Source organism: Abramis brama, assembly GCF_963993115.1.
Source record: "Abramis brama genome assembly, chromosome: 21".
NCBI classification, from domain to species: Eukaryota; Metazoa; Chordata; class Actinopteri; order Cypriniformes; family Leuciscidae; genus Abramis; species Abramis brama.
Window position 1 is genome coordinate 19,946,828 of NC_139983.1, and position 10,447 is coordinate 19,957,274.

At 36.7% G+C, this 10,447-nt stretch overlaps 1 long non-coding RNA gene across 5 annotated transcripts; it reads left to right on the forward strand.

The window, feature by feature from the left end:
- Window positions 1-6,807: 6,807 nt before the first annotated feature.
- Window positions 6,808-9,584, forward strand: LOC311072322. Of its 5 annotated transcripts, XR_014603996.1 has the most exons (6): window positions 6,808-6,991; window positions 7,129-7,238; window positions 7,325-7,435; window positions 7,800-8,793; window positions 8,983-9,039; window positions 9,327-9,584. It is a non-coding gene; the product is annotated as an uncharacterized lncRNA (long non-coding RNA). The 5 variants fall into 5 exon arrangements; XR_014603994.1 differs by having other exon boundaries at window positions 7,800-9,039; XR_014603995.1 differs by having other exon boundaries at window positions 8,983-9,584.
- Window positions 9,585-10,447: the final 863 nt, after the last annotated feature.

Here is a 10,447-nt window from a genome sequence, read left to right on the forward strand (position 1 = left end):
TCTCAAAAAACACAAGATTAGGGTTGTGTTTGATTGTGCAGCTTCCTATCAGGGTATATCACTGAATAGCAAGCTTCTACAGGGTCCAGACTTAACCAGTTCACTGGTGAGTGTACTTGTACGATTTAGACTGGAATCTGTTGCTCTGATGGCCGACATTGAAGCCATGTTCCACCAAATTAGAGTTCACCCAGAAGACTGTGATCTCTTGAGATTCCTGTGGTGGCCAGAAGGTAATGTAAACGGCAGTCTGGAGGAATACAGAATGGTGGTTCATTTATTTGGGGCTACATCATCACCAAGTTGCTCAAGTTTCGCATTGAGGAAATGTGCAATGGATCATAAGGATCTATTTGACCCCAAGACAATGGATGTTGTTCTCAATAATTTTTATGTGGATGACTGCCTCGTTTCAGTACCTTCCGAATCAGATGCTGTGCAGCTGTACAAGGATCTTACTAGTATGTGTGTTAAAGGTGGTTTTCGTTTAACGAGCAACAGCCGTGCTGTATTGGGTGCCATACCTGAGGATGACAGAGAGAAAAAGGTAAAGGATCTGGATTTGGATCATGACACTTTGCCACTGGAAAGAGCTTTGGGAGTGCAATGGTGTGCTGAATCAGATGCCTTTCAATTCAAAGTGGTAGTCAAGGATAGACCTCTTACCAGGAGAGGAATTCTCTCGGTGGTCAGTTCCATCTACGATCCTCTGGGGTTCTTGTCACCTGTGATTCTGTCTGCCAAGAGGATACTGCAAGATCTGTGTAAAGAGGGTATTGGATGGGACAATGATATTCCTTTAGTGTATGCTCAACGCTGGATGAACTGGCTGGATGATCTGCATCATTTAAAGAGTTTTGAGGTCAGAAGATGTTTGAAGCCTGATGGGTTTGGTGAAGTAACTTCTGCTCAAATGCACCATTTCTCGGATGCAAGCGAGCAAGGATATGGGGTGGTTACCTACCTGTTGCTTCATAATGACCAACAACAGGCATATTCCACCCTTCTGGTAAGCAAGGCAAGAGTTACACCAGTGAGATCCATTACAATCCCTCGCCTGGAACTTGCAGCTGCCACTCTTGCAAGCCGTATTGACAAGATCTGGATGAAAGAACTCAAGATGCCCTTCCAGAACTCTGTTTTTTGGACTGACAGCACGTCAGTACTCAAGTACCTTCGAAATAGGACCTCAAGGTTTAAGTGCTTCGTGGCTAACAGGGTATCTGAAATCTTAAATGTTTCTGATGTTGCACAATGGAGGTACGTGAATTCGTCAAGCAATCCAGCAGATCTGGCGTCTAGAGGAGCAAAGGTGGATTCATTTTTGAAGAATGAGATGTGGATTTCTGGTCCCACATTCCTCGTTCAGCCACAAGAAGACTGGCCAATGGACCCCACCGATAGGGACGCAATACTCTCTCATGATCCTGAGATTAAAAGGAGTGCTTTGGTAAACACGATAGAAGTCAATGAAAATTCTGACCCCATATCATGTCTCTTTGATTACTTTTCCTCTTGGATCCAAGTAAAGAAAGCCGTAGCATGGATCCTTCGTGTGAAACAAATCTTGATGGACCGTAGCAAGGAAAGGAAACGACTGCAGGCTTCTCTTATTTGCTCTGATAAAGACCTAGATCAACAAGAGATGATTATTAATCAAGAAATGCAGAAGTTTAAACCTACTGTTCGTAAGGACTTACTTTCGCTGGAAGAGTTGGAAAAGGCCGAAATGGAAATCATCCGACTTTCTCAAAGTAAGAGGTTTCCGGAGGAACTAAAGAGTCTACGGAAGTGTGGAGTAGTTAAGCGAAATAGTCCTCTTTACAGTCTTAATCCAATACTTCAGTCTGATATCATCAAGGTTGGTGGACGCCTTGATAACGCATTGATCCCTGAACACTCTAAACACCAAATCATATTGGCAAAAGACTTACACATTTCCAACCTAATCCTGCGTCAAATTCATGAGGAAGTGGGACATAGTGGACGTAACTTCATGTTGGCGAGTCTTAGACAACAATATTGGATCCCTGGAGCTAGCGTAGCCATCAGAACGTTTCTATCAAAATGTGTCGTGTGTCGAAGGTTCAACGCAATTGCAGGTCATCAACAGATGGCTGATTTGCCTCACGATCGAGTCTCCGCAGACAAACCACCCTTTACTCATGTTGGACTGGATTGTTTCGGCCCTTTTGAGGTAAAGAGAGGAAGAACCACTCTAAAGCGCTACGGAGTCATTTTCACCTGCTTGACCATTAGAGCTGTTCACATTGAAATGATTGCATCACTGGACACAGACTCATTCATTCATGCACTCAGACGTTTTATCGCTCGACGAGGACAAGTGGCCGAAATACGTTCAGATAATGGAACGAACTTCGTCGGGGCTGATCGTGAATTAAAGGAGGCGATACAAAATTGGAACCACAGTCAGATAAACGATTTTCTTCTACAAAAGAAGATAAAATGGACTTTCAATCCTCCTACCGGTTCACACCACGGAGGGATCTGGGAAAGACTCATCAGATCGATAAAGAAAATACTCAACTCCATCCTTCGAGGGCAAAGTTTGAATGAAGAAGATCTTCATACTCTCTTGTGTGAAGTAGAGTCCATACTTAACAACCGACCCATAACTAGATCATCTTTGGATCCTGACGACATGGAAGCTTTAACACCTTATCATCTTCTCCTTCTAAAAACAAAGTTTACATTACCACCCGGATTGTTTGAGAAAGAAGATTTGTATGCTCGTCGGCGATGGCGTCAAGTTCAGTATTTGGCCAACCAGTTTTGGAAAAGATGGATTGGCGAATATCTACCTCTATTACAGGAACGACAAAAGTGGGTGGCAAAGACACGGAACTATCAGTTGGGAGATGTTGTTCTGATAATGGATGAAAACGCACCTAGAAGTTCCTGGATCATGGGCAAAATTATCCACACGATAGAGGACAAAAAAGGATTCACACGGCAAGTTAAGATCAAGACTATGAGTACCTGCTTGACCAGGCCAATTACCAAGATTTGTCGTCTTCTTGAAGCCGAGGAATTTAAAGATTAACTATGACTGACATTTGAGAGCTCTCAACTGATCCTTTTGACTTGACTTGTTGACTTTGACTTGATTGAATTACTGACTTTACTGACTTAGACTAGACCTTTACATTAACTTTACTCGGCTACGAGGATGAACTAAATGAACACTTGTGTGATTGGACATTTTCACATGCATACATTTTTCACATTTAAGCACTTTGTAAAAAAAAAAAAAATGAAAATCATGTATGACAATTATGTAATGAATTGTTCATATCTTTATTATGTCTTTGATTATTACAGGTGTATTGTGTAATAATCAGGGGCTGGAATGTAAGTGCAGAAAACGTGTGTCTTTTATTTTGTATTTTGCGCGTACATTTCCAGGTGTTTGGTCACATGGGTATTAGTGGGTATTTACCTGGTAGCGCTCCCTGTCTTGTGGAAACACTGTGTAGAGAGGGGGTGAGTGGCAAGGAGTGCTCACTTTCAGTTGACCGTTTGCACGTCTGTATGGTTATTTGTTTACATGGATTTGTGTCAGTACATACTTTAATGGTTCGAGCGTGGACAATCTGTTACCTGTAAGAATAAACCATTGGATGTTACGGATGGAAACGCGTCACGAATCTTTCCTGCTGCTTAGCCTCTCAGCGGCTATAGGTTGCCGCTACAGTCATGTTCTAAATGGCTATTTTACTAATTATGTGCAACTTTCAAATGAGATTTGTTTGTCACAGATTATTACATTCTTTCATTTGACGTCATAAATGGTTTTAAATGAGGTATTTTTGGTATTATTTCACTAATGTCATTTTTCATTAACCGTTTTCATGAACATTTCATATTTAGACAGAAAATTACAAATGATGTCTTGGCAATTTAGAAATAACTCTATACAGCAAGTGGGCCAATAATAAGCTGTATTGTTCCCGAATCCCTAATATAAAAGTAATCCCTTTCCCCTTTTTTGTTCCAAAGTTTTACCACAGTATTTTGTGATGTTCAGTCATTTCAGATGTTCAGATGGGGTTGTCTCAGCAGCACTTTGACCATCTGAATCCTGTGAGGGAGATGGAGTTCGGTTATCATGACAAAAAGGCAACAGAGAACAAACCAGTAAATAAAACATGTTCACTTATTCAAAGAAAAAAAACACTTATTTCTTTTCATTAGCAATATTCTAATTGTATCTCTTTCTCTTCCTCAGCTAATTCTTTGCGATTCTTGTAAGAGTATTGTTAGGAGAATACTAGCATATATTGGAAAACATGCTTCTAAGGTTTGTAAAACATATTTGTACATACTGGTTACAAACATACTTTAACTTCATTGTTTTCCCTTGTTCTTGAATTTTTCTTGTCTTTTGTTTTGCAGGATGAGGTTGATCGGCAGCTCGATTCAGTTTGTAAAAAAATAAAAATACCTGGTTGTACAACCTTTGTGCGGAAATATAAAACTAAACTGATCAACGCGCTGATCTCTGGAGGCAATGAACGAGCAATCTGTATCAAATTATCTTTGTGCAAACTGGTGTACATGCAAACTATGTGAATTCTTCAAGCTTAGATTTGAACACGTGTTATTATTTCTAACACGATTGAACATTTAAAAATGTAATTCTGCTTCAAAAACACTTTATGGCAATAAAGTTATATGTTTCCTTGGGATAACCAAGATTGTCTACAGGGGATTTTTGCAGCAAATATCAAACCATTTATTTTATAACAGATTAAGAACGCTCCCAGATTATTCTGCCTATAGGGTGTTGGATAGGCTACTTTTCCTTGCAGGATTAACATTTATATGCTTTTGAAAACTATGTCCCCAACACTTGCGGCCAAAGTGTGTCTGAAGCATGCCTGAATAATATAACAAAAAAGGGTAATGAAACTAGACAGCTGTCTATAAACTCTTGACTTTTGAGTAATAAGGTGAAGTAATCAAGAAATCCAGATTTGCTTTTACCTGTTTTGCTAAATTATACATATGTTTCCATGTATACATCATCATATGTATAAATATGATAACAAATTGTAGAAAAACGATATAATGATGATATAACCCTAACCCTGATATAAAGATCCTCCAGCCGTGATTAAAGCATATTCAAAGACATTGTCTGGAGTCTGTCTAATTATTGCTGTGCAGCAGGCTAGGCATATCACAGGCATATCACAGGCATATCATAGGCATATCACACTGTTAAAAATAAAGGTTCTAACAAATTTAAAAAAAAATTATATTTTGCAGCAATGCCACAAAAGAACCATTTTTTTTCTTAGTGTGCAAACCATTTTTAAAATCTAAAGAACCTTTTTCCAATTTAAAGAACCTTTTGTGGAATGGAAATGTTCCATGGATGTTAAAGGGATAGTTCGCCCAAAAAGAAAAATTCTGTCATCAATTTCTCACCCTCTTGTTCCAAACCTGTAAGACTTTTGTTCATCATAAGAACACAAATGAAGATGTTTTTAATGAAAAACGAGAGCTTTCTGTCCCTATAGACAGCTATACGCAACTACTATGAACTACCACTTTGACGCTTCAAAAAAGTTCATAAAGAGATCTTAAAACTAATTTATATCAATCGAGCGGTTTGTCCAAATTTTCTGAAGAGATATTATCACTTTATATGATGAACAGATTGAATTTAGGCTTTTTATTCACATATACGATCTCTTACTAAACTTTTTGAAGCATCAAAGTGGTACAGTAGTTGCATGAGGGTGAGTAAATGATGATAGAATTTTTTGGGGGAACAATCCCTTTAAAGGTTCTTCATGGAACCATCGATGCCAATAAAGAACCTTTATTTTCAAGAGTGTACTTCTATAAGTGATAGTGGAGCACTAGAGATCTTATTCCCAAGTGATAGTGTTTAAAAAGGACGAAACGTCGTCCAACTCGAACAGGTATTACTATAGGTGGTTGTCCTGTATGCTCAATTAACAAGCTACAATTAGTCCAAAATGCAGCTGCTAGAGTTCTTACCAGGTCAAGAAAATATGATCATATAACACCAATTTTATCATTTTTACACTGGTTACTGGTTCCATGTTGATTACAAATATGCTACTGACTATATAAGGCCATAAACTGTTTAGCTCCTGTGTATTTAACCAAACTTCTATCATCCTACAATCCATCACACTTGGAACCAACAGCTTGGGATAGCCATCCCGAAGTAACTAGAGAGTACACGTCAGCTCCAGTTTGGAGTTCTGAGAAAATGGTGAATTGTTTCATTAATTGTGCATTAGCAATCCAAAAAAACCTGTACTTGCTTCTGCTGCATTTTCTCATGTGTTATTCGCTTGCTAAAAGAAAAACAGTAGATATAGTGCCTCTCAAACAAAGCAACAAAAGATAAAGCAACCGTTTAGCACTGTGGTGTTGTGGTATTTTTTACATTTCTGTCAGCTTCTTTACAGGACACGAGTAAACAGTTTTAACTCTTCAGAAGAAAAAAACTGCTAACAGTTTCGGACAAAAATAAAATAATAATAAAAAATAAAATAAAAGATATAATAATAATAATAATAATAATAATAATAATAATAATAATAATTAATAATAATAATAAACATTGACTTCCTACTTTAAGTGCATGTTGTCTCATGTTCTTTTTATTTTCTGTGTGATATTAATACTGTTGCACATGCAAGAATGTTCATCCTAATCATATTGCAGTGACTCCAATGACATGATTTTAGAAATTAGACAGCAGTGTATTTAGTTGTAACAATGTCACATTTTTAGTTCTTTGACACTGGTCTGTTGTGTCTCTGCACAGTGTGTGTGTGTGTGTGAGAGAGAGAGAGAGAGAGAGAGAGAGAGAGGCTGGTGAGAGAGCCTAATAAGTAAGCAAAAAGGAAAGAGAGGGAATCAGTTGCTGAATCTGATACGATGTTGTCAATAGTTTATTTTGTTTTTCTGATCTCTTGCTCAGGTAAGATACATCATTTGTGATATTCCTGACAATACTGATTTGATTTGATTTATTTACTATGGGAATCACAAGACTTTATCATTATTCAGTTTATGTGAATTCAAATAATAATTTTATAATTTTCTTTTAATGGAAAGCCCTAGCAGAGAGTGAAAATGAAGCTCTTTCAGTTTGGTGGGAGCCAGAGATGCCTTCACATTCTGAAAACATACACAGTTTGACGGACGGCTATGGAAATAACTTATCAGTACGTACAACACTTTGTCATTTATATTCGTACATTACTACGGCCACTTTGCATAAGACTCACTCATTCATGTCACTGATTTTTAGACCTCATTCCCCATTCCTCGCATGCAGAGAAAGCGGCCGATCATCTTCTGTTGCGCATGCCAAGAGGCTATAAAACGAGCTAAGAAAAAAGTTTCCCGAAAGATTACAAAGGTAATGTTCAGTTGTCTCAGAACAATTTTTTTCTAATGGCTCTAATGGCAGTTTAACATATATAATCAATACATATAATGATGGGACAGAATAGCAATTCGCAAACTTTACAATAATTGAGAAAAGGCTCATATTTAACTTCTTATTCTGGAGTAAAGTATAGGCTATTTGTGATTATCCAATTTAATCAAATGAGTATTATATGAATAGTGAGAAGTAACTTCAATGTGAATTTATTCATTGGACAGCTTGTCACACAAGGACATTTAATTAAAAATTAAAAGGAAAATAAGCTTTTTAGCGAACAGTTTTTATGTTTAATCATAAAGTTCTATTTTGTATTTTTTTCCCTGTTATTTTACAGAAGATAAGCAAAGTCTGTAACATATTCATAGCAGGTTTTCAAAAGATCTGCTTGCAGCGTGCAGGGAGATATCGGGACATCATACTGCGCAAACTCTTCCCTGCTGGGAGTGCAAGGAGCACATGTTTGAAGATAAAGTTATGCTAGTAACAACTGTGACAATGGCTGTAGAAGGGATACATTTACATTGACTGTTACTACCTAACTTCATTGTAATCTGTTTTAAAAATGATCAAATCTGTTTTTCATTATTTGAGAGAATATTGTTAGTTGAATATCAGTCCACTGCCATGTGTATTTTCAATGTGCATACACATTTTATTTTGTCATCAACTTGAATGTTTGCCAGCTATAGGGTCTTCTGTTTTCCTTTATGCTTTTCAGAAAATCATTAAAACATGCGCTAAATGGACTCCTGAATCGCAGCCCTTCTGCTATTCTGTAGCCATGGCATACAAAATTTCCATAATGAAGGCCTTTTTTCCTGGACGTACTTCTATAGCCACCTGCAGAGTGATCCGGTTATGTGACAGAGATAATAAGATCAACAAATGCAATTAAAAGTTATGTTTAATCCTTTTAAAATATAATCTAATAGATGAGTGTTCATTGTACTAAAGATGCTTTTTTTGCGGATCCTGTGGTGTAAGATTGTATTATGTTTTACATAAATTACACATTAAAAATCTAATAATTTTCATGTGACTTTCTACTTCTTGTTATTTTCTGTTGATAGTAAATTTTTTTTTTTTCTCATTAAAGTTGTTTTCTCTCCCCTTAGCAAAGACACACCAAGCAATAATACCAATAATTCACATCACAATTAATTAATGTAATGTAATGTAATCAATGTAAAATAAGCAATTCTGTGAAATAAATATTTTTTTTCAAAAGGTGCTTTAGACTTAAAACTTTTTTTCCATATGAGGCCAGTCGTGAGACGGTACAGACAATCACCTTCTATGACAACAAGGAAGATCTGTGTAATGCCAAGGTAATGAAATGGATATATATATAAGAATGTTATCATCTCTCACGCTTAAATTAAAGTAAAAAAGAAAAAAAAGAAAAGAAAAAACATTTACAAAATAATCCTGTGGTGAAGTTCAGAGGACATTAGTGTGGAGTATACATTCTATCAAGGATTTTCTAGATAACCATCTCTTATTATTTCTCTTCCTAGAAGGCCATAAAATGTTGTATATGTTTGAAAATGATAAAGACATACCCATTATAATAGGTAAATACTACTTTTATTCCTCAATTCCTGTTTTTCAATTTTTGTTTGTTTGTTGAAAACACACTATTTTGTGAATTTAAACACATATATTCATTTAACAAGGAAGATAAAATAATGTTTATAAATGTGATTTGCTAAGCCCTCATGGGAAATTTCTTGGTATTATTATATTATGGCTACAGCTCTGTTATTTATATGTTCACAGAAAATGTGAAGAAATGTATTTCTGTGTCTTACACTGATGTAATTTTTATTAAAACCATCTTATTTTTTGTTTTCTCTCTCAGATTCTGCGTTTTGTATGCAAGGCCAACAAATTTCTCAAAATGAAATGTATGACAATTGCCCAAAAGTTGAAAAATAAGGTCTTAAAAGTATATCTAAATCCTCTAAAGTCCTGTTTTAAGTACAAAATGTGCAAAGTATAATTATAAATAAAAGGTATTGAATAAACCTAAACTAACAAGTCAATCAAATATCAGCATTTTAGAGAAGATTGTTTCCTTTGTTTTGTCAAAAGCATGAGGTAATAAATGTTTTAAATGCAAAAGCAGTGTGAGTCATTTGTTTTTTTTAAATGGAACACGATGCTCAACCTGATAAGTACTGACCAGGCTCTGGGCTAAAATCAGGGAGGCTTGTAAGAATTGATTTTCCTGCTAAGACAAAAGCTGAGATAAAACTCACCATACAATAAAGCAATAAAACACACCCTGGACAGAAGATCGCAAAGAAAGATCTCAGGGAACAGAGGTTACTAGGGCTGGGTAAAAAATATTGATTTCTCGATTTTAATCGATTCTCATTTTTATGAAACGATATCGATTTATTAAATCCCAAGAATCGATTAGTCATCCTGTTTTCAGTTGATGAATGAATGGAACATTGTTGCACGCATCCCATCCAATAAATCTCAATAATCTTTGTGCTTTATTATTGATATGAAACAAAGTCTCAGATTTCGTCCATTTTCTTACGAAATTCAAAAACATAATTACCGTTTTGGCGCTGTGGGGTGAGATCACTCTGGTGCAGGGCGTGGTGAGCTGGAACCGGCTTACGTCACCTGTCACCGCTTACATCACCTGTCACCTCTTACGTCACATGCCACCGCAAACATCCAATAGGAAAATTCAACTGCAGTAGCCACCGTTCAACCTGAAGAGGGCAGCACTCAGACGTTTTTACACCATATCTATCTATATCTTTAGCATTTCTCATCCAAACAACGTCAAACTTGTCACTGCACTTACTCGTGCCCGTGGCAAGACACCTGTCGAATTTGAAATCCATCGGACTAACGGTTCGAGAGATATGTGGTTAAAAGACACACAGACAGACACACACAGACAGACAGACAGACATACAGACAGACAGAACATTGTTGCGACTTTGCGCGCAACAATGT